Below are 25,599 nucleotides of genomic sequence, written 5' to 3' on the forward strand. Positions count from 1 at the left end.
TTCAGGAGGGCTACCCACAGCGTATCCAACCATCCAGTCTTTCTTTGCCCCATCAGCTACACAGCTTTCCTCCAGAGTGATAACAAGGAAGTCCGACGCGTTTCGGGGCAGACACGCCCCTTCCTCATGGACTGCTGCAATAAGCACATTCCACCCACCATGATGATTTAAATGCATTTTATTTAAATCGGGCCGCCCTGAGTGGGCGTTGCTCTTCATGACGCTACACAGCATGCTGGTAGCTGTAGTTCGTATGGCGAGTGTAATAGTGTTCCTTCAGTAGGCTGTGCATTATTGTTTTTATAAGTCATCTTGATTCATTACCCTTAGTTTTCAAGGTTGGAGGTGGGTTGTGAGGCTGATGTTCATTAAAATCGATGCGCTGTGCTGAATGAGCAAGGAAGGGTTTCCTCGCTCCAGTCCCCGACTTCAGAGGCTTGAGCGTCTGTCGAGGTGGAGCCCCTCCCACGGTCATGGCAGACCGGAGAAAAATAAACGAGCAATGCGCCAGGCGCTTCAGGAGGGCTACCCACAGCGTATCCAACCATCCAGTCTTTCTTTGCCCCATCAGCTACACAGCTTTCCTCCAGAGTGATAACAAGGAAGTCCGACGCGTTTCGGGGCAGACACGCCCCTTCCTCATGGACTGCTGCAATAAGCACATTCCACCCACCATGATGATTTAAATGCATTTTATTTAAATCGGGCCGCCCTGAGTGGGCGTTGCTCTTCGTGACGCTACACAGCATGCTGGTAGCTGTAGTTCGTATGGCGAGTGTAATAGTGTTCCTTCAGTAGGCTGTGCATTATTGTTTTTATAAGTCATCTTGATTCATTACCCTTAGTTTTCAAGGTTGGAGGTGGGTTGTGAGGCTGATGTTCATTAAAATCGATGCGCTGTGCTGAATGAGCAAGGAAGGGTTTATATATATATCTTCAATGAAAAAGCCACAGGTTTCAGGGATGACATAGTTAGTCTGACATTTCACTCGTACAAAACCAGAGAAATTTGCCCGTTATAGTTAGTTGAGCTAACTATAACTCGCGCCCCCACAATGCACTGCTGATGACATCACATATTACATCACTCATGACATGGTCAGTGACATCACTGATTACATCATTGATGACATCTCAAATTACATCTCAAATGACATCATCCTGTGAGTGTGAATGTTTCTAAAAGTTTAAGAATGGTATATATATATATGTATATATATATATAGGGAGCAGTGAATCAGCCTCTGTGGATAACAGTGAACCAGCTAATACTGTTAGTATTAATACTAAGGGCCCTTCAACTCCTTTCCGACCAAAATCTACTTTCAATCCTATCATGATGAAGGACTCTATTGACCTGTTCCATGATCATGTCACAACGCAATTAAAGGTCCTAAATGTTAACATACACAAAGGGAGAAAAAGATACAACAAAGAACGAACTGAATACTTTGCCCTCATCTCCAAACTGAACAAGAATAATAAGATCATCATCAGACCATCAGACAAAGGTGGTAACCTAGTTTTACTAACCAAGGAAATGTACACTAAGGAGGCTTTCAGCCAACACAACGACAGAGACTGTTACATAAGGTGCAATTCAACTGAGTTGAAAAAATTTATGAAACATTCAACAAGAAACTCTCACATTGGAAATCCGATGTCCTCATAACAAATCAGGAGTTCAAATTTTTGAAAAACAATTTCCCAGTGGTACCTACCATATACTTTTTACCCAAACTTCATAAGGATTCAAACAACCCGCCTGGGCGACCAATAATTTCAGCCAGGAGGAGTTGTTTGGAAAATGTGTCACAATACATAGATTTTTTCTTACAGACACACGTCAAGGCTTTACCGTCATACATTGGTGACACCAGTGACTTCTTACGGAAACTTAAGGATCTGAAGTGGGAACCAGGGTATTTACTTATGGCGCTTGATGTCAGTTATTATACAGATCAAAGAGAGAGAGAGGACTAGGTACGCTAGCCCGTATCCCCTGTGTTATATGTAGGTATCAATGAGGACTAGCTAAGTTTAAGGGGAGGGGGGGAATATTAAGTGACTCAGGTACGTCAGACAATAAAAAGGAAAAAAGCAATGTTTTCCTTTGAAAGCCCTCACCCACCGACCTAGTCGGTGGCATGCTTCATCATCGGGCCCACCACAGTGGCACCGAATGTGCCCCGGGTGTGCTGCAACGCCAGGTGACTGCGGAGCTGGTATATTGCTGCGTGTGCAGTGAAGGAGTGAGAAGTGAAAGTTTAAAAAGCTATACAAGGGGTCCCAGCACCCGAGGGTTAACAAGTATTTAATAAACTGGGCGTCTGTTAGCTGTTTAAAAAGGCAAAAGGACAAAGTGGAGTAAATGATGGTCTCCCATGTCCAGTGTGGTCTACATGTTTCTGCCAGTGCCTTTTCTATTATAAGCTGGCTTTCCTCAGGACCGAAAAGTAAAGTGATAAGGTGCAATTAAATAATAAACTAATAAACTATATTAAGTGTTTGTGTTATTTCATTGGCTATGTGTCGCGCTCGCTAAGGCGCTGTAGCTGTTAGAGGGGGATTCCCTCAAGCTTTTCTACATAAAACACATAGAACAAAGACAAGACGTACAGGGGAGAGTCATGTTAGGATGGCATTTCTTAGAACTCATGGTGGCCGGCTTTTAGGGTGGTGTACGGCTTAAATCCGGCTAGAGTGAGCTCATAACACTTGTATGAGACTAGTGAGAGTATAGAAACAACCGTTAGTGGGTGGTGGTGGGCTAAAAAACGGAATCACAAGGTGAGGTACAGGAAAGTACTGGTACTGGGTCCTCACTCTGTTATTTCTTGGTAAAAAGCCTCATGGGTCGCCTGGCAGAGAAAGAGACCCTGTGGAGATAAACGAGGTTCACAAGGCTATCTAACCTGTAAGGAGAGAAGAGTTTTGGCTTACCCCATGTCGCTGGACAAGCGGTTTTACTCACGAGTAGTTCGGTCTGGTTCCTCCTTGGACCTATTCGTCCTTCTGCGGCGCCCGGTCTGAGGTGAGTGGGCCGCCTGGCTTTGTATTTATATTGTTTGTTAAACTCGATGCACCTGTTCAGGTTAGAAAGAGGGAGGGGTGCGCGATAAACGCTGTCTCATGGTGGATCTCGCTGCGCATGTGCAGAGGAGTAGTGCGCGTTTCTAGCGCATGCGCGTTTGGCTGCTGTAGCGTTCTGTATTGGGCGCATGCGCAGGAGGATACGCGCGTGTGAACCGGTTCTCAGGTTGCCGGTAATCTGTAGTTTGACAAGGTCCGTTACATGAACGATGGGTTGAGAACATAGATCACGTGACGATGTCAGCATATGTGCGTTTCTGCCGCATTGGGCGGAATTGAAAGGAGAAGAATGGACAGAGAAGGGGGCGCTCATGCAGGAGCATGATGGCACTGCTACCCGAAGGGTTTAGCAAGGGTGTCTATGTGGCCAGACTGTTCCATGGGATGGAATCGTTAAGGCCTTGGGTATGGGTGGAAAGACGGTAAATCCAGCGTTGTTCTTTTTGCAGTAGGAGTTTCTCATCCCTGAGGTTGTCAAATTTCTCAATGACGGTCCACGTGAAGTCATTGGGTGTGTGGTTATGGGTCAGAAAATGGTCTGTGAGCTTACTGATGTTTTTCCCACATCTTATGGTACTTCTGTGTTCTGTCATTCTTGTGCGTACTCTTCTGGTTGTCATGCCAACGTACCTGAGACCACATCTGCAGGTAATCAAGTATACTAGATTGGAGGAGTTGCAGTTTGTGAACTGTTGTTGTGTCCAGGTCTTACCTGGTTCCAAACTAAGTGTTTTTGACGGGGATGTTAGGTGGCATACACTGCAGTTATTGCAGGGTTGGTGGCCAGTGATTTTTGGCAAACCCCATGCATTGATGATGGTGTTGTCTTTGTCTTGATTATTTGGGCGGGGTCTGGTGTTCACCAGTTGGTCTCTTAAATTGGTGGCTCTTCTGTAGGCGAAGCGAGGCTTTTCCCACTGCCTGGTGCCAGAGTTTATGATTTTCCAATTGCGGTGGATGATGTTAGACACTTGGTTAGATGCTGTGTTGTACGTTGTTAACCCTCGGGTGCTGGGACCCCTTGTATAGCTTTTTAAACTTTCACTTCTCACTCCTTCACTGCACACGCAGCAATATACCAGCTCCGCAGTCACCTGGCGTTGCAGCACACCCGGGGCACATTCGGTGCCACTGTGGTGGGCCCGATGATGAAGCATGCCACCGACTAGGTCGGTGGGTGAGGGCTTTCAAAGGAAAACATTGCTTTTTTCCTTTTTATTGTCTGACGTACCTGAGTCACTTAATATTCCCCCCCTCCCCTTAAACTTAGCTTGATGTCAGTTCCCTTTATACTAGCATTGTCCACACTGACGGGCTAAAGGCACTTGACTATTACTTGGAACAATCATTGGGTAATGTACAAAAGCACAAGAATATGTTGATTGAAATGGTTGAGTTCTGTCTCAATAACAATATATTTATGTTCAACAACCTTCTTTTTAAACAGCTTAGAGGTGTTGCCATGGGAGCCAGCTTCTCCCCCAGCTACGCGTGTCTTCACATGGGCTGGTGGGAGGAGCTGGTTCTCCGGGCTGAACATCAGGAGGCGATGACAACCCATGTGGTAACCTGGCTCAGGTTCATTGATGACTTGTTTGTCATTTGGAATGGTGATATGCAGACTGCCAATGAATTTGTGCACTGTATAAACTCAAATGAATTAAATCTACATTTCACAGCAAACATAAGTCCAACATCAATAACATTCCTAGACACTGATGTTTACATTGAGCAGAACAGAATAGAAACCAAATTACATCGGAAAACCACGGCAGAAAACTCGACATTACATGCTGCTAGCTCCCATGTGCACCACCTGATTGCCAGCATCCCCTATGGGGAGATGCTCAGTTTAAGGCGCATCCACAGTAAAAATGAGGATCTATTGAAAGCACAGTCAGAGAGCAAATCTAGATTTCTAGAACGAGGCTACAGTGATGAACTTGTTGATACTGCTATCAGAAAATCTATGGCTAAAGAACGTTCCGATTTGCTTTTAACAGGCAGGAATATTCAGAGCAATTTGGAAATATCTAACAGTATTGATACCCCTGCGAACAAAGTATCTAAGAAGGACAATCCCTTTAGACTAGTGATCCAATACAGCCAACAACATAGGAAAATAGAATCTATAATTAAAAAATACTGGTATTATGTGATCCAGTAATAGGTTCTAATTTACCCAAAAGACCATCAATTACCTACAGTAGAGGTCGCTCAATGAGAGCGAGCTTATCAAAACTAGCCCTGAGGTAATTGAATCCACTGATTGGCTGAAAAACCGTAGTGGTTTCTACAACTGCAAAATATGCAAAGCCTGTAAACAAGGTGTAAATACCAAAACATATGTTTCACCTTTTGATCAAAAGGAACACAAAATCAGACAGCTGCTAACCTGCAAAACTGAATTCGCTGTTTACGTGTTGTCCTGTCCGTGTAACCTGTTGTACGTGGGAAGTACAAAGCTCCAGGTACACAAGCGTATCCTACAACACTTAAGAGCAATTTCTAACCAGGACAACACGTATCCTGTAGCTAGACACTTTAAATCTGTACACAAATCCAACAACCGGGATCTCAGATTTTATGTAATTGACTCAGTATTAGCAAGTAGGAGGGGAGGCAATCGAGAAGAAAAGCTACGTCAGTTAGAAACAAGATATATTCTGGAGCTTAACACTAAGCAACCTTTTGGTCTTAATATGACAGAGGATTTGTCTACATGTCTCTAGGTGGTGTTGATCTCTCCCTCCAACCCTCGTTCTACACATTTCAGACCCTCAGGTTAACACAAATTTCTTTCTGATACCGGTTACCCTAAATACAAGTTCTACCTCATTTATACGTTTCAGTCGTTGTAAATGAATGTATTTTATATATATGTATTTATTTATGTGTTGATGATCTTAATCGTTATCTATGATATATTGATGGTTATTTATTTATATGAATATGTATGCATTTCTCCTATTTATATTTATATTTATATTTATATTTATATGAAATTTTAGGATGTTTAAATAATATGAATTTTATCTCTCATTTGATATTTTTCTAAGGAACATTTTATTATGGTTTTGAAATGTTACATACATATTTATTAATATCATGGCATTCAACTTTACTGTATCTGACAATAACCACACATACCGATTAATTTGAATCTAACACTGCATGATAACAATACTCGAATAACAACTGATCTGGTTGATCTAGGTGGTACATCCTACTTACAAACATATGACCTCCTTTATGTACTGAACCTCTGGGACTACCTCCCAGTCATTGCTCAATACTCTTCAGCCTATTCATATAGCTAAACGCATTGGGGCTCCAATCAACTATTTGAGCACATAGACTCCATAAGATATGTTGAAGTCTTTGGGTATTTATAACGTTACTCTCTTCCTCTTGTTCATATAACACTACAACATACTTTGAACAATTGACACAAGTCACAAGTTTGGGAACCATTCCTCTGACTGTTACGCCTCAGACAGAGAAAAAACACTAATTTTGCACACTGCACTTGCACTTTATTCTCGACTTTATCTTTTATTCCACTTAAACACTTTTAAACATTGGTTTACTCGGAAATATGATTAACAATTGATTTATTGTTCAATGGGTTTTATTCTAATTTTATATACCTATTGTTGTGATGTGGTTTAAAGAAATCTTCCATGTCTATGAGCGTCTCTGTACTACACATTTCTGACGTCACTCATCTCTGTATATCAACCAATGTAATCGGTTTCACTGTGTCATGTGATCAAGGCCCAAGGCGGGGCCGAAATGCGTCATGATGTCCATGCACTGAATTAAAGAAAGAAGCACTCATACTGTGGTCCGTGTCCGTGTTTTCAAAGACCAGGATTGGGTTGACGTTTGGATACGGAAACTTCGTGATATATATATATATATATATATATATATATATATATATATATATATAAATATATATATATATATATATATATTACCTACTGGCGGTCGCCAGTAGGTAGTTATAGTTAGGACCTAGTTTCCATAGGAAATCCGCAACATTCTATTGGGAATAACTTTGGCGTTGATGGACGGAATTGGCTGAATTTCTCCAAGAAAATGGCCAGCTCCGCTCCGCTCCTTCCCTGAAAGTTTGGGGGGATTCGTCAAGCGGGGGCTGAGATAAAAGGGGGGTCCCAAAACGTGTTTTCCCCATGTTAATTTCCATAGGGCGGTTGGACTCACTTTTAGCCCGAACGGCTGAATGGATTTCCACCAAACTTGGCAAAATTGTAGGGACTGGTAGCCCGATGTGCCTTTGCTATGTCTCAAGATATGTGCTCCAGTGGATTTTAAGTAATTTAGGTTAAAAAAAATATATATATCTATAAGCGCGCCCCGGTACGCGCCCCGCGCGTACCAGCGTGTAACGCGAGTTCGCGAGCGGAAAGCTGATTGGCTTTCGGGTGTCTGTCAACATTCCAAACAGTCCGGAGCGGCCGCCATCTTGTGTCTTGGTAGGATCGAGACACAAGAGGTGGCAAAAACAAAGGGGGAAATGACCAAAAGGGGGCAGGGTAGACCCCCATGACCCCCTAGGTTTGATGTGGGGGCCATAAAAGGGCCCCGCGGGACAACATTTTTTTGGGATTTTCACGGGGGGAGCGCCCGATACGCGCACCGGGGAGCGTACCGGGGAGCGTACCAAGGGGAAAACCCAGTGAAACAATAAAATAATAATTTAAATTGCTTAGAGGTAGGGTAGCTGTGAATAGAGTTGTTGTGTTGTGTGGGTGATTTAAGTACCAACATGTAAGTACCAATGCAGAGTCTTAAATTCAATGTACACCGTCTCCTCTGTAGATATCTTGCATGTTGTTACAGAAGTTATTGTGGTATATGGAATTCATACCATAGTCTGTCAGGAAAGCAGAAACAGATCCTTTAAGCACTCCTTGAGAAAGCCTATGGGATCATGGGTAGTCTATCCTGCTCCCTTATGATGTTTTCAAGTATTATATTTTACTCTCTTCTGAATCTACACAAAATTGGTGGTGATATGGTGCATTAGAGACAGACAGTGAGAGAAAGGAGGCTGGAGATCAAAAAGAGATGTCAAATACACATTCGAGATAATATAGTGGGAGAAAGGAAGTAACTATGAGCAAACTTACTATGTAACACAAAAAAATTGCACATTATACTGTAAGTCTCACTTTATATTATAATCATTTTGGTACTACTTCATGAATTACATATAAAAATGAATAATGTCTCAAACAATTTTTAATTATTAAATATCAATTTATTGTTCTGAATTTATATAATTTAATAACACTTGCAACATTTCATTATCCGGAATCTCCTCCAAATTTGTATTGCATGATTCCATATTATCTAAACAGTCAATGAATTGTTGGTCAAAGACTCATCCAGGAAGTCAACAAAATCTTCTTGAACAATCTTCTCATCGGTAATTTCGAAAAGAATCTCCTCATCAGTAATTTCGAAAGAAATATTGATGGTCTGTTGTGTATCTTACATTTCCTTGCTGTAAATTGCATAAAAAATAACTATATCAGTAGAGTTAGGGCACTGTTGGGTTTAAGTTCAGAGAGGTACTTCTGAGTTTTTAACAGTCAAGTTATCTTTTGGGCAGTGTATGGTATCAGGCATGAAGTAGAAATATAAAAAAGTGCATGTGATGAAGTCTAAGTAAATTCATAAATATACCAGAGAAGCCTAACTCAATCCATAACTTCAACAGAGAAACCGATCTCAATCTATAACTATAACAGAGGGACAGTAAATAAGCATCAGAAAACGTTTTTCCAAATTAACTTAAAGGGCACAACATAGTTCCCCTTACAAATTAACAACTTACCTTACAGAAAGCTGTTGAAGTTTTCTGAGAATATCCTGTATAAATGTACCTGAGGTAGTTCTAGTCAAAATGGCCATGTTTCCCTCTCATTTTTCATATATATTCATGTACATAACCAATCAAATGTCAGCACATAAAAGTAGAAAATGAAAGTAACATTTTAATTGGTTGTAAATCCTAACACTTTATATGTGTTTTTGTCATGTAATTTACCTCAGGATATTTAGACAGGGCTACAGCCCAAATGGCTCAATGGAATTCCACCAAATTTGGGAAAATGGTAGGGACTGTTATGTAGTAGGGCCTATTCTATATTTGGTGAAAGTTTCTTAAGTGGTTTTTAAGTAAATTGACTTACAAAATATTTTGGGGGCGCTTACCGGTGCGCGCCCCGGTACGCGCACCGGCAGCGCAACGGGAGTCCTCCATCTTGTGTTTCGGTAGAATTGAGACACAAGATGGAGGATAAACAACGTTGGGAATGGGTATAAGGGGGCACGGTAGACACCCCCTGACCCCCTAGGTTTTCTGAGGGGGGCTTAGGAGGCCTCACCTCATCCGTGCCCCCTGGACAGGCCTCAATCTATTGGGTATAATAGATGGTAACAGGGTGCAGATGAGGTGAGGCCTGTCCAGGGGTGTAGATGAGGTGAGGCCTGTCCAGGGGTGCAGATGAGGGGAGGCCTGTTCAGGGTTGCAGATGAGTTGAGGCTTGTCCACGGGTGCAGAGGAGATGAGGCCTGTGTTCAAGAGTGTAGTGGGAGAGAGGCCTGTCCAGGGGTGCAAAGGAGGTGAGGCCTGTGTCTAAGAGTGCAGTGGAGTAGAGGCTTCATGAAGTCCATTCCACTGCCCTCTTAGACACAGGCCTCAACACCTCTGCTCCCCAGGACAGGCCTGACCTCATCTGTACTCCTGGTCAGGTCTCACCTCATCTGCATCCTGTTACTATCTATTTTACCCAATAGATTGAGGCCTGTCCAGGGGGCACGGAGGAGGTGAGGCTTGTATAGGGGTCAGAGGAGGTGAGTCCTGTCCACAGCACTCTTGGACACAGGACTTACCTCCTCTGCACCCCTGGACAGGCCTCACCTCATCTGCACAATCTGCTTACTAATTGAATGCTTGTACATAGGACGAGCACTCTGTTTCTTGAATGTTATTGGAAAAACGATTTTGGGGCAAATGAATAGCTTTTACATTTTTGAGAAGGAATAAATAGTGTCTGCAAGATTAAATAGATATATTTGAACCTTTCACAGTCATGTCACTTGTGTTTCCTCAGATTAGGAAGTAGATTGTGCAGATGAGGTGAGGCATGTCCAGGGGTGCAGAGGAGGTGAGGCCTGTATCCAAGAGTGCAGTGGAGAGGACTCACCTCCTCTGACACTTGGACAAGCCTCACCTCCTCCGTGCCCCCTGGACAGGCCTCAATCTATTGGGTATAATAGATGGTAACAGGGTGCAGATGAGGTGAGGCCTGTCCAGGGGTGTAAAGTAAAAGTCCACATTTGTAAAGCGCACAATCACCCGTAAGGGTCTCTAGGCGCTGGGGGCCGTCGGGAAGATTAAGCGAGCTATTGCCCAGAGTCACATGGTGCTGGGCTAACCTGCCGCCGGAGCCGGGGATCGAACCGTGGTCCCCAGATTCCAGCGTCAGTCGCCCTGGCCGTGGCGCCACACCTCTTCCTCCCTTGTAGATGAGGTGAGGCCTGTCCAGGGGTGCAGATGAGGTGAGGCCTGTTCAGGGTTGCAGATGAGTTGAGGCTTGTCCACGGGTGCAGAGGAGATGAGGCCTGTGTTCAAGAGTGTAGTGGGAGAGAGGCCTGTCCAGGGGTGCAAAGGAGGTGAGGCCTGTGCCTAAGAGTATAGTGGGGTAGAGGCTTCATGAAGTCCATTCCACTGCCCTCTTAGACACAGGCCTCAACGCCTCTGCTCCCCAGGACAGGCGTGACCTCATCTGTACTCCTGGTCAGGTCTCACCTCATCTGCATCCTGTTACCATCTATTATACCCAATAGATTGAGGCCTGTTCAGGGGGCACGGAGGAGGTGAGGCTTGTCTAAGGGTCAGAGGAGGTGAGTCCTGTCCACAGCACTGTTGGACACAGGACTTACGTCCTCTGCACCCCTCGAAAGGCCTCACCTCATCTGCACAATCTGCTTACTAATCTGAGGAAACACAGGTGACATGATTGTGAAATGTGCTAATATATTTTTTTAATCATGCAGATACTATCTAATCCTTGTCAATAATGTAAAACCAATTCATGTGCCCGAAATCTTTTGTTTAAATAACATTTACAAAACAGAGCACAGGTCATATGTATAAGCATTTCATTACACTACTGAAACCTCACTCATTTAGAAAATACAATTCCTTTATGCACCAACATTTCTTTACCAAGGATTATCAACAATGTATTAGTCTCTATTATATTCTCTTCCTGACTTACTCTATTTTTCCACCTGTCCCCTCCTAACACCCTCTCTCTGACTTATTCCTTTTTACATCCTGACTCTGTGTTACACTCTGTTACACTCTCTCTTTGACTTACTTTCTCTTACACCCTGTCTCTAATTTATTCCCACTCTCTCTTTTTTACAGCAATTTGTAAGTCATACTTTCTCTTACATCCTCTTCCTGATTTACTCCGTCTTACAAACTTTCTCTTTGTAACATTCTCTCCCAGAGTTTCTGATTCGTTGAGTGGGGGGCTGCCCTATATAGCCTTTCTTCCCCCTTACATCCCCTTTTGATTGATTGATTTAGTACGGCGGCTCAGCCGTGAGGATGATGTTTGCAATTTGTTTTTAAAGTTACAGAGACAGACAAGGTGGGCTGGGAGATTGATAGTATTACGTATAACCCCAGTATTCGTTCCTTACCGCACAGCACACATTATCCACTTAACTTGGACATGAATTGCCTGGCATTTACCGACGAGCAGATTGCACTGATACTCGTAGGCCCTCCATTACTACCTGATGCACCTCTGAATGCGGAGGTGTCGGCCAGGGAAGAATGGGATAAATTAAGTGCACTTAAAAAACGCCAGATCCGAGTAGCCCTCCATGGGGCCCTTATGACTGAGTACCTCAGAGCTGGGGCCTCCCCTCCGAGTCTCATAGTCAGGCTCGAACCTAAGATCTTTCTAGAAGATAAGCAGTTCCGATTTGATTGGAGCTGCGTCGCTAACAAATGCACACGTGACTGGCTAATCCTAATTATTAACACCGCCAAACGCCTCAGCGAGGCACTTTTGATAGAAATTTTGGAATTAGAAGACAGTCTCAATAACAACAGTGCATTGCTGGATGCAAAGGACCAATTGGCCCGCATCCAGGGGGATTTGGCTGACTATAAAGCCTATATGGTTAATCAAAAAATAATAGGCCTCAAAAAGAATCTAGAACGACACACTCAGAAGTGGGCGTTCCCATATATTGAGGACGAGCATTACGAGAGACCACAAGAACAATCCAGGGGCCAATATCAGTCTAGGAGGGGTCGACAACAAGCCAATCGAGGGGGCCAGCAAGGATATAGACGCACACCTAATAACTGGCAATTCGATAACACCAGTAGCGAAGACGAGGAGGCAACAGATCGTCCCACTACCTCTACTGGCAACCGGGTTAATTTCACGACAGGTGGTAAACCTGAAGACGACCTAGGAGCATTGCTGCGAGCTTTTTTAGGTCAGGGCTCGGGAGGCCATCGAGGGGGAGGCGGTCAGGCCCACAGAGGCAGAGGCAGGGGCAAAGCACCACCAACATGGCAGACTTTTTCACCCAGCGTGACACGGAGCAGGGGTCGCACATTTCAGAAGTGATAGAGCCAGAAACACCCATCCAAGTCCCGGAGAATGATATTGTAGTTAATCTATCTAGCTACATGCTCACGACCACTGAAAAGGGAGTACTAAACAAGGGATTGGGATTTGTACCCACACCTCAGCATGACTCATTTCTCTGTAGGACTGAATTGTCCGAGATGATGCGCAAGATCAAGCTGCACAAATTTTTCCATGACAAAGAAAAGACCCCTCTATCATTGTTCGACACGAATCTACATCGACCCTCCACATTCTGTTCCCCAGTATCAGTTCTGGGTCCCGAAGTTGCAGTCTTTGAGCAACGAGTATTACACGAAGTGGAGGCCCTTGAACAACAAATACATTGCCATCAGGGCCACAACATGACCAGAGAGGATTGGCAAGCCGTGAAAGCATTATAACTGAACTCCGCGATCACCATCAAGCCAGCGGATAAGGGTGGGGCTGTGGTCGTGCTTAATACCGCCGACTACGAGACGGAGGTACTTAGACTTCTATCCGTGCGTACCAATTACAGTCCCATAATGCGTGATCCCTCCCAGGAACTCGCTAACACCATCAAAAACCTGGTGGCTGATGCTGTATCTAAGAAATGGGTTACCACCAAGGAGGCCGATTTTATTATTAATGCAAATCCTCGTGTACCGGCATTCTACATCCTGCTGAAGATTCATAAGCCACAGCGCCCGCCACCAGGACGTCCAATCGTCTCTGGTATTCAATCGATCCTTGAACCCCTGTCTCAATTTTCTGACTTCTTCCTCAGAGAAGCAGTCATCACACAGAAATCGTATGTGCAGGACACTACAGATATCTTGAACATCTTGAAGGACATGACTTTTGACCCTACCAACCAACTATTGGTCACGATTGATATCGAATCATTATATACCAGCATCCCCCAGGGCGCTACGCTGGTGGCAGCAGCTAGAGCCCTGGGTGCGATGGAGTGGTTCTATGACACACCTGTGTCATTTGTCCTCCAATGTATTGAGCTAGCTCTCACGAGAAATTTCTTTGAGTACAAAGGACAACTATACTTACAGACGTCCGGGACATCTATGGGGGCTACATTTGCCCCCAGCCTGGCCTGCATTTATGTGGGCCAGTTTGAGGAGAATGTAATTTACCATCCCTCCAATCCGTTCCTAAGTAACATCCAGGAATGGAGACGTTATATAGATGATGTCCTCTGTATCTGGACAGGTACAGAGGACCGGTTACATCTATTTCTTGATTGGTTAAATCAAGCTGATGAAAGCCTGCGCTTTACCTGGTCCAAACCGTTAACAGCAAGGCAGTCTATCTGGATGTGGATATATCAGCGGAGGAGAACAAGCTTGTCACCACGGTCCACCAAAAAGATACGGATAGAAACTCTCTTTTACATTACCACTCGTTTCATCCACGTTCCCTCAGAGATAACCTGCCGGTAGGCCAGTTTCTCCGATACCGCAGGAATTGCTCTACAACTGAAGCATACGTGGACCAGTCCGCTGGATTGGTCACCAGATTAAAGCAGAGACAGTACCCGACCAGAGTTATTAAACATGCACGCAAGAGGGCTCTCAATACCCCACGCGATGCCCTGCTTGAACGTAATGTAAAAACCAATCACCCGTGTCTACCGATTGTGACCACTTTTGATCCCTTGTCTACAAAAATAAGACAGATTATCCGTAGACACTGGACAATATTGGACACTCCAAATGACAAGATGCCAGTCCCACGCTTTGCATTCAAAAGGGCTGCAAACTTGCGTGACAAGTTGGTACACACCAGGAATGTGACTATCAGCCCGGAAATTAATACCATCCCGACGGGTCACTACCCTTGCGGTGGGTGCTCTGTGTGCCCACTCACCACCGCTACTAAAGAGATCACCTTACATAATGGCAAGACCTGGTACCTGACTAAATTCAGTAATTGCAACACAACACATGTCATCTACAGGATCACCTGCAGTTGCGGTTTACAATACATAGGTCTCACCACACGTAAAGTGAAAGTCCGCATTCAGGAGCATCTCAGTACGATTCGGGCCAAGAAACTCACCACACGTTTGGTGCAGCACTTTGCAGAAAAGAATCATGGTCAGAGCGACCTAAAATGGACAGTATTGGAGAAAGTGGTGGGCAACACACACAATCTAGATGTAATACTGGCGAGGAAAGAAGCCAGGTGGATCTATTTAGAGAAGGCAGACAAAGAGGGGCTTAACGATTCCATTGAATGGAACAAAGTGAGCAGACGTTAGATCCTGTGGGAGCTTCCCGTGAGCCCTTGATACAACATATGTGTGGGTGTCACTCCTTTCTGACAAGCATCCCATCCACGTTTGATTCAAGCTCTTTCTGTATACTACATATTTTACTTGGTAACTTTTTTAAGGCTTGTATCCATATAGGGATGTCTGACATTATTAATATTGTTAATGTTAATATTAATATTGACATATTACTTTCTGCCCCAGGTATCTTCACCATGCTAATTCCCACAGACTGCCCCGCTAGAACATTTATTCATGTATTGGGTGTCTTGATACTGGTTTATGTTGCGCCTTAGTGCCTGGACTCTCGATTGGCTTGTTTAAACTATGATCCCCAGTACTGTACTAAATGGGGGGTCCAGCCTTTGTTGTTACTCGTACTTTACGAATAAAGCTTGGCGATTGTATTCGTCCTGAGCGTCACCTCACTACTTTTCCAAGATGGCCGCCACGTTACGTGAGGGGCGGAGTCCCGGCCGGGGTACTTCCGCGTCCCAATCCAGTCTTGGATTGCGAGACGTCAGAAGCGCCGGAGGGACTCGGCAGCGGTACGTGTCAGCCGGGCTCGGCTGAACTTGGTCCTGGCCCAAACGCTACGAATTTATACCAGTACCGGTAGGAACCCTCCGCTCTGGTGTACACCTAGAGCGGCGGGTGCTTTCTTTTAACAACTTTACAATTTGGCAGGTAAGCATAAACCCCGCGAGGTGACTGGGTGTGGGAGCGGTTATCCGTGCCAGCACTTAAATATGCAGGCAATTTATCTTCCTGCTTATTTTATGTTGTTCATCTTGTGACACTAGTAACACATTGTCATAAGCTGTTCTGTTTTTCATCTAATTGTGGCAGTTGTCATCGCTGGATAACTCAGTGGTACATCCTAATGAAAACAACATGGGGAGTCTTCCTCGCCTCACAAATACTTTGGGATAACCACAGAATCTAACCGTAGACATCATTATGTATGAAACTGGATTGCTATATGTCTTTTGTACAGGTGACTCACATCTAGGAGTTTCCAAGACGGACTCGTGATCTTTGACACACCGTCTTTTTGATGCTCGACGGTATATCTACCACTTTCGAGCATAAGGTAACTACAGCGAATCACTGCCATTAGCTATAGTGTGGTGTGTGCGTAAGCTTCTATTGACTCACCAACTGACCACTGCTGTGCTCTGTTTTTAAATGTGTGTATGTGTACAGGTTCCCATATGAAAAAATGGAGGATTGAGAATAGAAACCCAACCATTTGCCAATGACAAGGCAATGAAACATGTCGGTCCAGTCATAAAAATGAATGGTATCAATTTAACAATTTTTTAGAAGGTGAAGTTTGGCAGCATCAGAATAAAATCGACTCAGCCAGCCAAACCTCACTATTTTATATTTGTTGGTGTTGGGTGTAGGTACTAGTCAACTTTTTCTTGAGCACTCCTCTCTGTCCTACTAGGTAGTGTATTTGCACACTCCCTGTCTGTTTCTCTATTCTGTCTTGTGCATATTCTTTCTGCACTTTTTCATCCTCCCAGCAAGGAAAGTAACCGATGATGAGAAGTGGGTAGACCGGTCATTCATAAACCGGGAACCCCCTCGGGTGTCACGTCCGTGAGGTACTTTCCTTGCTTTCACACATATTTTCTTTATGTGATGTATCCTGTGCACATCCTTTTTGTATATTTGAAGGCATGTCCGGACCTGTAACACAGCATTGGTTTAATTTAACCTTCTCTTGGTGAGCCAATATGAGGTATGGCCCCTTTAGTTACATAGTTTGAGACCTATATCATGCAGGCTGAATAGGGCTTTTTGTTTCTGTTACTCCCTATTACACCTTTTTCAGTTTTACACCCTCTCTCCCTCTTTCTGACTTTTTTATTCTCTTCCTCTCTTCGTGTTACACCCTCTGTCTGACTTACTCCTTGTTACATCCTCTCTCTGATTTACTTCCTCTTACAGCCTCTCTCAAACTTACTCTCTCTCTCTCCCTTTTACAGCCTCTCTGTGTTTTAGTCTCTTTTACATCCTCTCCCATTCTAATACCCTCTCTCTGTCTTACATCCTCTTACACCCTTTCCCTATCTTCCACCCTGTTACATCCTTTTTCTGACTTACTCCCTTTCTCCCTTTCTTTGACTTACTCCCTCTCCCTATTACATCCTTTCTCTGTCTTACAACATATTATACACTCTCTCTGTCTTACTCCTTCTGTATGTTTTACTCCCTCTACCTGTTTCTTTGTCTGACTCTCTCTGTCTCTTTGTGTTGCTCCCTCTAGCTCTCTTTCTCTTAACATCACTCTCTCTGTGTCCTTCCCTCATGCTCACTCCTTTATTTTGTCATTTTTTTTTGGGTGCGCGCCCCGGTACGCGTACCGGTGCGCGTACCCTGAAGACAAAAGAATGACAGAGTTTTTTTTAAAATGTAGCATTTTTTTATAAATTAGAGGTGGTTCTAAAAAGAACTATTTTTTTTATTCTTTTTGTTGTTTTATATTTTTTTATTGGTTTTTTTGAACATTTTTTACTTTTTTTGGCTTTTATGAAGAATTTTATATTTTTTTTGTATTTTTTATGGGGACAAACAAAAAACAGGGAATTGTAAACGGCTCAACTGGAGCAAAAAAAAACAGGAAAAAATTAAGGTTTCTTTGGGCACTTGTGGTTGTCATCAGCAAGGTTGATGAGATTAATACTTTGCTCACCATAAGTAATTTTTTTTCCACAAAATATACAAACTTGGTTTGTATGTTTGGGACCATCTCCCTTGCCTCTGGACCCGATGGAGTGGGTTCTTTGCTTGTTGAGGTTCTGGAAGACGATTGGGGAAGGTTTCTGCACAGTTCTCTCGCCTCTGCTGCAGAATAGTTATTGGGGTGCAATCGTTGCATGTGGCGAATCATTGTGTGATTCCCAAATGAATATTTTTTGGCAGGGTTCCCCCTGGATAGTACAGCGCCACAGATGAGACAGGTCACCTTTGCAGCGTTTACCTTCTTTGCACCCCTTGGGATTTTAAAAAACTCCCATATAAAGTGCTCCTTAGGTTTATATGGGGGATTGTCTTCAGGCAGGAACTGCCTTCTCTCATCCTCCTCCTCCTCCTCCTCCTCTTCTTGTTCGCCACCAATGTGATGTTGTGGTGGTCCTTGTGGTGGTGGTGGTGCAGATGCTCCAGCTGCTGCTGCTACTGTAGCCATTTCTCTATCAATAGAAGCAGGTCTTCCTCACTCAAAGAACAAAGTGAGAATGAGGAAAAAAGGTGGGGGCTTTCATCATTTGGAAAACAAAACTGTTCTGAACCAATGAAAAGTGTTATTTTCAGGTCACATGACCCGGGCTTTCATCATTTGGAAACCAAAACTGTTCTGAACCAATGAAAAGTGTTATTTTCAGGTCACATGACCCGACGTGCTTACGCTACGCGCCCCGGTGCGCGCCCGGCGGTGCTTACGTTGTGTGATCGTATGCGCTCGGGCGCTTCCGGGTGCGCTTACGCCGTGCTTCATAAGACGCATCACGCGGCTACGCGATACGTCACGATGATGTTTTCGTTCGCGGCAATGGCGCTAACGGGACGCTCACCGGTACGCGCTCCGGGGCGCGCCGCAAGACTGCGCTTACCGGTGCGCTCACCGGTAAGCGCACCGGGAGCGCTCCAGGGCAAAAAAATATATATATAGTATTACATAAATATACAATATAGGATTAATTATAAAATAGAAATTAGCTATTAAAAAAACCTATGAAATTCACTGAAAAAACCATAGGTTTCACACCAGTTATAGTTAGGAATTAGCATTTAAAAAACCTATTAAATTCACTGAAAAAAACATAGGTTTCACACCAGTTATAGTTAGCTGGAAATTTTACTCGCATAAAACCATTGAAATTCCCACGTTATAGTTAGTTGGACTCACTATAACTTGCGCGCCTGCAATGTACTGCTGATGACGTCACATATTACATCCCTCATGACATGGTCAGTGACATCTGAATGGATATACACCATTGCAAGAAAAGAATGCTTTCTGAACCAAGACCTACCTGTTCAGTAGTTCGGGCTGTAGCTTTGTCTAAAGTTTACTTTAATTAACATGGAGAGAATGCGTTTTGGGACCCCCGTTTTTTCGCGGTCCACGCTTGTCGATTCACACAGAAACTTCAAGACAGGAGCTGACCTGAGTGAACCACTAGTTTTGAAAATTTCATGAAGATTTATGAAACGGCGCCAAAGATATTGGCAAATCAAAAAACGTTTTCCTATCGAAACTAGGTCCCAACTATAACTACCTACTGGCAATCGCCAACAACAACAAGTATAACGCTCTCTCAGGGGATCAGTTTACGGGCTTGATTTTATTCCAGTAACGCGTTTTGGGGAACACAGTCAGCTTGTTCACACACTGGGTAGTACATCCTACCACTCTCTTAAAGTCAAAATGGACATAGACAGATGACAAACAATTTTGTAACACATACTCAATAGTTTGGTGAATATGGCATCCATTTTGAAGCATGTCCTGTTATACAAGTGTAATGCATCTGATTAGGCACTGTATGTTCACTTACATAGCGCACAGTTGCGTGGAGGACCACCTATTTGTAAATTATAAACAATAAGTGTGAGAAAATTCTAAAATGCAGACAGGAAATAAATGATTGTGCTACCCATACTCAACAATCAACAGTCTAATGAAAGTGGCATCCATTTTGGAGCATGCCCTGTTGCATATTAGAGATGCATCAATAAGGGCACTGTCTATTGCAAATCATCTGTACAGCATGCAATAAAATGGTGAACCTCACGTTAGTTAATTTGTAAACAGAACGTGTGATAAGAAAATGATGTGATTAATTACATGTTACTCAAATACATATATACCTCTCACAGTGCAGCAATGGAAAGCAGTGGCCAAGTCTAACCGGTTATACCACACTTGTGCTACAATCTCGACAGAGTCTTGTGTTATATGATATATTTCCTTCACCTAGTGGCTGTTTATAAGTGTGGATTGAAAGATTCAGTGTATACAGGTTCTCTGTCTCATTCTAGTCTGAGGAGTTTCGTGGTAGATAGTCACACACTTCTGAGCCCTAAGCTCCCTCTTACCCCCTAGGTGTAAGTGCTTGCAGATAGCATATCTGTCTCTTATACATACTTTTACATGAAAAAACTGTGATAAACACAAAAATATCAAAGCAAATTAAACAAAATCTTATCTTGAACAGTGCTCTGTACCACAACCTCGTGATAGTGATGGAAAGGTTAGGTGACCTTCATGGCTACTCCATACAGCAATAGGCCCCTTCCTTTCCTCCTGTGAAGTGAAAATATGAAATCAGTTAGCAGATCAAAAAATAACCAATGACAAATCAATTAGAACATAGGTGTACAGTTACAGTCATGTAATGTGCATCTCTAATCGGAACTTCAGCTATCTGTAGTACGTTCTAAAAATAGTTATGGCTATTCCAGCTTAGCCATATAGTCCTTAGTTGTCGTGCAGGTGTATGTTCAATTCCTCATCCTGGTTGTGGACCCGTGGGCTCTTAGTCTGTAGGTCAATGATGTGTCATGATTCCCTTGTTCTCAACTGAAGTACTTTTGTTGCTGTCCCTGGGGTTCTGTTGACCTGTTCTATGATGAAGTACCTCAGCAAGGAGCTATTGGATAAGTGATACTCCTCAAAATGTCTGGCCACCGGGTAATGTGTATCCTTGTTATTAATCACCCTAAGGTGTTCTAGTACTATTTTTTTTTGCTGCATATGTAATACTCCCCACATATCTCATCTTGCAGGGGCATTCGAGCACATAAACTACATGATTGGTTATGCAAGTCAAAAATTGACTGATGTCTTTTCTAGTACTTGGTGTACAGTAAGATGTGACAAGGTGACTATTTCTGCAGGCCTTACAGTGGCCGCAAGGAATAAATCCTTTCAAACTATGTTGTGATCCTCTAGGTCTGGTGTTAATATCCCCTGTAACTAAGATGTCTCTGAGGCTTCTCCCTTTCCTATATATGACCATGGGAGGCTTAGGCAGATCTTGTCCTATGATAGGGTCACTCTTTAGTATATTCCAATTGTTATTCAGGATCTTAATGATCTTGTTTGACTCCATATTGTAGGTAAGGATAACTCTTGTAGTGTTATCTGTCCCTACAGTTATCTGTTTCTTCTATAGTGTCTGTCCCCTTGTTACCTGTTTGTCTTTGTCCACTGCTCTTTTGATAACCCAGTTGGGGTACCCGCGTTCCTTGTCTCTGTGTTTCATAACCTTAGACTCTGACTCATATGCTTCAGGTGTGCTGCAGTTTCTTTTCGGTCTCAGCAGTTCTCCAAATGGAATACTCAATTTAAGAGTGTCAGGATGACTGCTGAGAGCATGAAGCAAGCTGTTCCCTGCTGTGTTTTTGTGTTGGAGCTTGGCACTCAATTTGCCCCCAACTACCTCAACTACTACATCAAGGAACTCAATAGATTGCTTACTCATGCTGTGAGTTACTTTGAGGTTGAGGTTGTTAGTGTTCAGTGTATTGATGAAACTGACTGCGCTTGCTTCACTCCCTTCCCAGACTAGAAACAGATTGTCTATATACTGGAGCCAGATAATTACATTGCTCCACATGGGGACTAGTGTTGGGTCTTCTCGGATCTCGTTCTCCCATGCCCCCGGAAGAGATTAGCAAAACTGGGGGCAAAGCAAGTACCCATAGCGGTCCCTAGTGCCTTTCATGAATGTGAATCGACAATGTTTTTCATGGTAATGAAATTTAAATTTTTCCTTGTTTTTCGAATCATGTTTAGAACTATTTGCCCTCTTGGCCCATTTAGGGGAGTATTGTAAAAGTCTTCATTTTCAAAGAAAGGCAGTATACAATAATTGTTTATTGGAAGGACAATGCCCATCCAGGGTGATATAATCATGAATTTCACTAGTTATATCAATATATTGAATCAATGGACAATGCCCATTCAGGACGATATACTCATGAATTTCATTTGAAATATGAATGTATTGAATTCATTATTGCACCATTCCAAGATGGCGCTGCACTTTGATTTTGATTGTTGAGAACAAGGAACTAAAAGTGGTCCATTTTCTATGTTGACACAATAATATGTCAAATCACGACCGTTTGTGGCGCGTCTGATGACACTGAAGAAGGCGACTGCTGAAACACATTTGTTTTGCACGAGTAAAATAAATATTTGAAAAATTCCCCCCGAGGGTGCTTCTCATTCAGGAAAGGATTTCTCCTGATACTGTGCAGCGCAAAATAATAATAATATATATATATATATATATATATATATATATATATTCACTGAAAAAACCATAGGTTATAGACCATATATAGTTAGGAATTAGCATTTACAAAACCTTGAAAATTCACTGAAAAAACCATAGGTTATAGACCATATATAGTTAGGAATTAGCATTTAAAAAACCTTATTTTACTCACACAAAACCATTGAAATTACATATATAGTTAGTTGCACTAACTATATATCGCGCACCTGCAATCCACTGCTGATGATGTCACATATTACATCATTCATGACATGGTCAGTGACATCACTGATGACATCACTGATGACATCTCAAATGACATCACTGATGACATCACTGATGACATCTCATTTGACATCAATGACCACATCACTGATGATATCATTCATATGACAATACAATGCATCTCCTCACATTTTAATATAACCTCTGTTTCACCCAGTGTTAAATACAGAATATAATTTTTGAAACCATTGACACACCAATACTAGTTACTACATACGCACTCACTGATTCCTACGTCTACACACACCTTCACTCATTCACCCATACTATCATTCATACATACAATCACTCATCTTTACAACACTATCATATGCACTCATACACCTATACAGACACTCACAGTCTGCCACTCATCCATGGAGTTACTCACACACCTAGTCAGTCCTGTAAAGAATCAATGACACTTCCATTTTCTTGTCTATACAGTTAAACATAGAGCACCTTACATTTTCAAACATATACTAACACATACTTACCTTGTTATACAATCATTGATACAAGTACACATTGATCTGCACAGAGTCACACACCTCCCAGCCAGCCACACACACACTCAGTCTCCCATACAAATACTTGGACAATCAATCAGTAACCCATATAGTTAATTATATAGCTACTGATCAAAACATGCAGCAGTTTACAGAACAACAGACATAATGATGCACAAATTAAGACACTTTAGTCACTAACCCATGCACTCAGTGAGACACATTTAATCACTCACTCATGCATTCAGTCATGCACCTACTAAATCCTTTGTCCAGACACTTATACTTCCACTCATTCTTCAATATGTAAGACACATTTTAACTTTACAGAAACATACAGTCACTGGATGTTGTCATCAGTGATGTCATCAGTGATGTCATTTGAGATGTCATCAGTGATGTCATCAGTGATGTCACTGACCATGTCATGAATGATGTAATATGTGACATCATCAGCAGTGGATTGCAGGTGCGCGATATATAGTTAGTGCAACTAACTATATATGTAATTTCAATGGTTTTGTGTGAGTAAAATAAGGTTTTTTAAATGCTAATTCCTAACTATATATGGTCTATAACCTATGGTTTTTTCAGTGAATTTTCAAGGTTTTGTAAATGCTAATTCCTAACTATATATGGTCTATAACCTATGGTTTTTTCAGTGAATTTCAATGGTTTTTTAATAGCAAATATCATAAGCTGTCGAATGTCAAGTACGTGGTAAGTGAAAACATTTTCGTGTTTATGCACACTGATCTGCTTTGAATGGTGCCCCCCCCCCCTCATTTCTATTAGGAGTACTCTCTCTTTGCAGATAGTGAAAGGTAGTTAACGCAGGCCTTTGCCCCCGTTGTAATCCGTCGTGCCTGCTTCTCTCTCCATTTGATTGATTGTTATCCAAGTATTTACTGTTTTAGAATTAGTTCTCTTTGGTTCATTCTCTATTTACAAACAAACACAGAGTCGCAATACTCTGTTTAGTCTTTGCAGATAACGAAAAATCGTGTAAAAAAAAAGAAAAGGAATCGAGCAAAATCAGTAGGCCACTAATGGGATCTCTTTTTGACCTCGCTAAAATAGAAACATTAGGAACAACCCCTCATGACAAATACAAAACTAGTGAGATGAACTGAACTCCACACAATGATGGCTGCAAAACAGCTCGGCTCCGCCACCCACCCCGCCCAAAATAACGATAAAGAGCGGCTGCCATGATTGGTTGCGGAATGGCCACGACGGAGCTACGAAATGATGCTGCTCTCATGCTAACCCCAGCTTCAGTCTGAAACATCCAGAAACACTGTAGACTACCAATTCGATCAGTTCCGGTAGCGCCCCAATGTAACCCGGTAGAGAAGAACTAGCCCTCCCCTCTTTCACTGATGGTTCTTGTTGCCTGTCCCTTCTGTTCTCATTTAACAGAACTATTTAGCCTGCTGAAAGGGGTTGTGTTCCGACCGCTGGTTGGTGGAGACATTTTGACTATATTCTGGACCTGCGTTGTCGCGTAATGCGTCATATGACGCGCCGCGTTAGCGCATCCGGAAGTCATCCGGGGCGCGCAGCGCGTAACGTAAGCATAACAAGTCATGTGACTTGTTAATAAAACTTTTCATTGGTTCATTTTACTTTTCTTATTGTAATGATGAAAGGCTTGCTCATATGACCTAAAAATTACGCTTTTCATTACTTCCGAACATTATTTTTTCTTAAATATATGTTATAATGTTCCAGGCTAATGTACTTTCCCGGAAATTTTACAACTGTCCTGCAAGTAAAATATATTCTTTTTTCGAGAAAAAGAGCGTTTCTTCGTCCCATGATGGAGCCGTTGAGCAAAAGAGGGTCGACCTGCTGTCTTAGTTGCCGATACGCCTGAATATGAGATTCTTATCGATCACTTTATGTTGCAGGAATAGAAAACACAACAGCCCTTGACCATTTATCTTTACTGCGTTCCTTCGTATTATACCTTTTACCCTTCATGTAATTAGTCTGCTTTATTTCACTTGCCTTTTAATGATTCTAAAACAGTGACTATTATTACAAACTTTACCAATGTATATACTACTACCATGTTTTCTTTTAAAAACCTTTATTGTGAAAATTTCATTATACAAATACGAGCCTATAACCACGTGGGCCGGCCACGGAGCAAACTGTAATCGTATGTGATGAGTAGACATTTACACTGTAGAGGAACGTAACGGGCGGGCCATTAGGTTGCAAGAACTAAGGTGTCTAACAGTTATGGAATCGGTGGACGTACATTTTATAATTAAAATACGACAGGGCCAGTTACAATAAAATTATCTAGATATACATTTGCGGGCAAGTACCATGGGTGACGTTAATTCGAACTTTCAACAGTACAGTAATCAATAACACATCAGAACTTAATATCAATAGGGATGTCGAAATATTCAATCAATTCTCGTCCCCGCCCGCCATGTGCTTCA

Source organism: Lissotriton helveticus, chromosome 1_1 (assembly GCF_964261635.1).
Source record: "Lissotriton helveticus chromosome 1_1, aLisHel1.1, whole genome shotgun sequence".
In the NCBI taxonomy this organism is placed as follows: domain Eukaryota; kingdom Metazoa; phylum Chordata; class Amphibia; order Caudata; family Salamandridae; genus Lissotriton; species Lissotriton helveticus.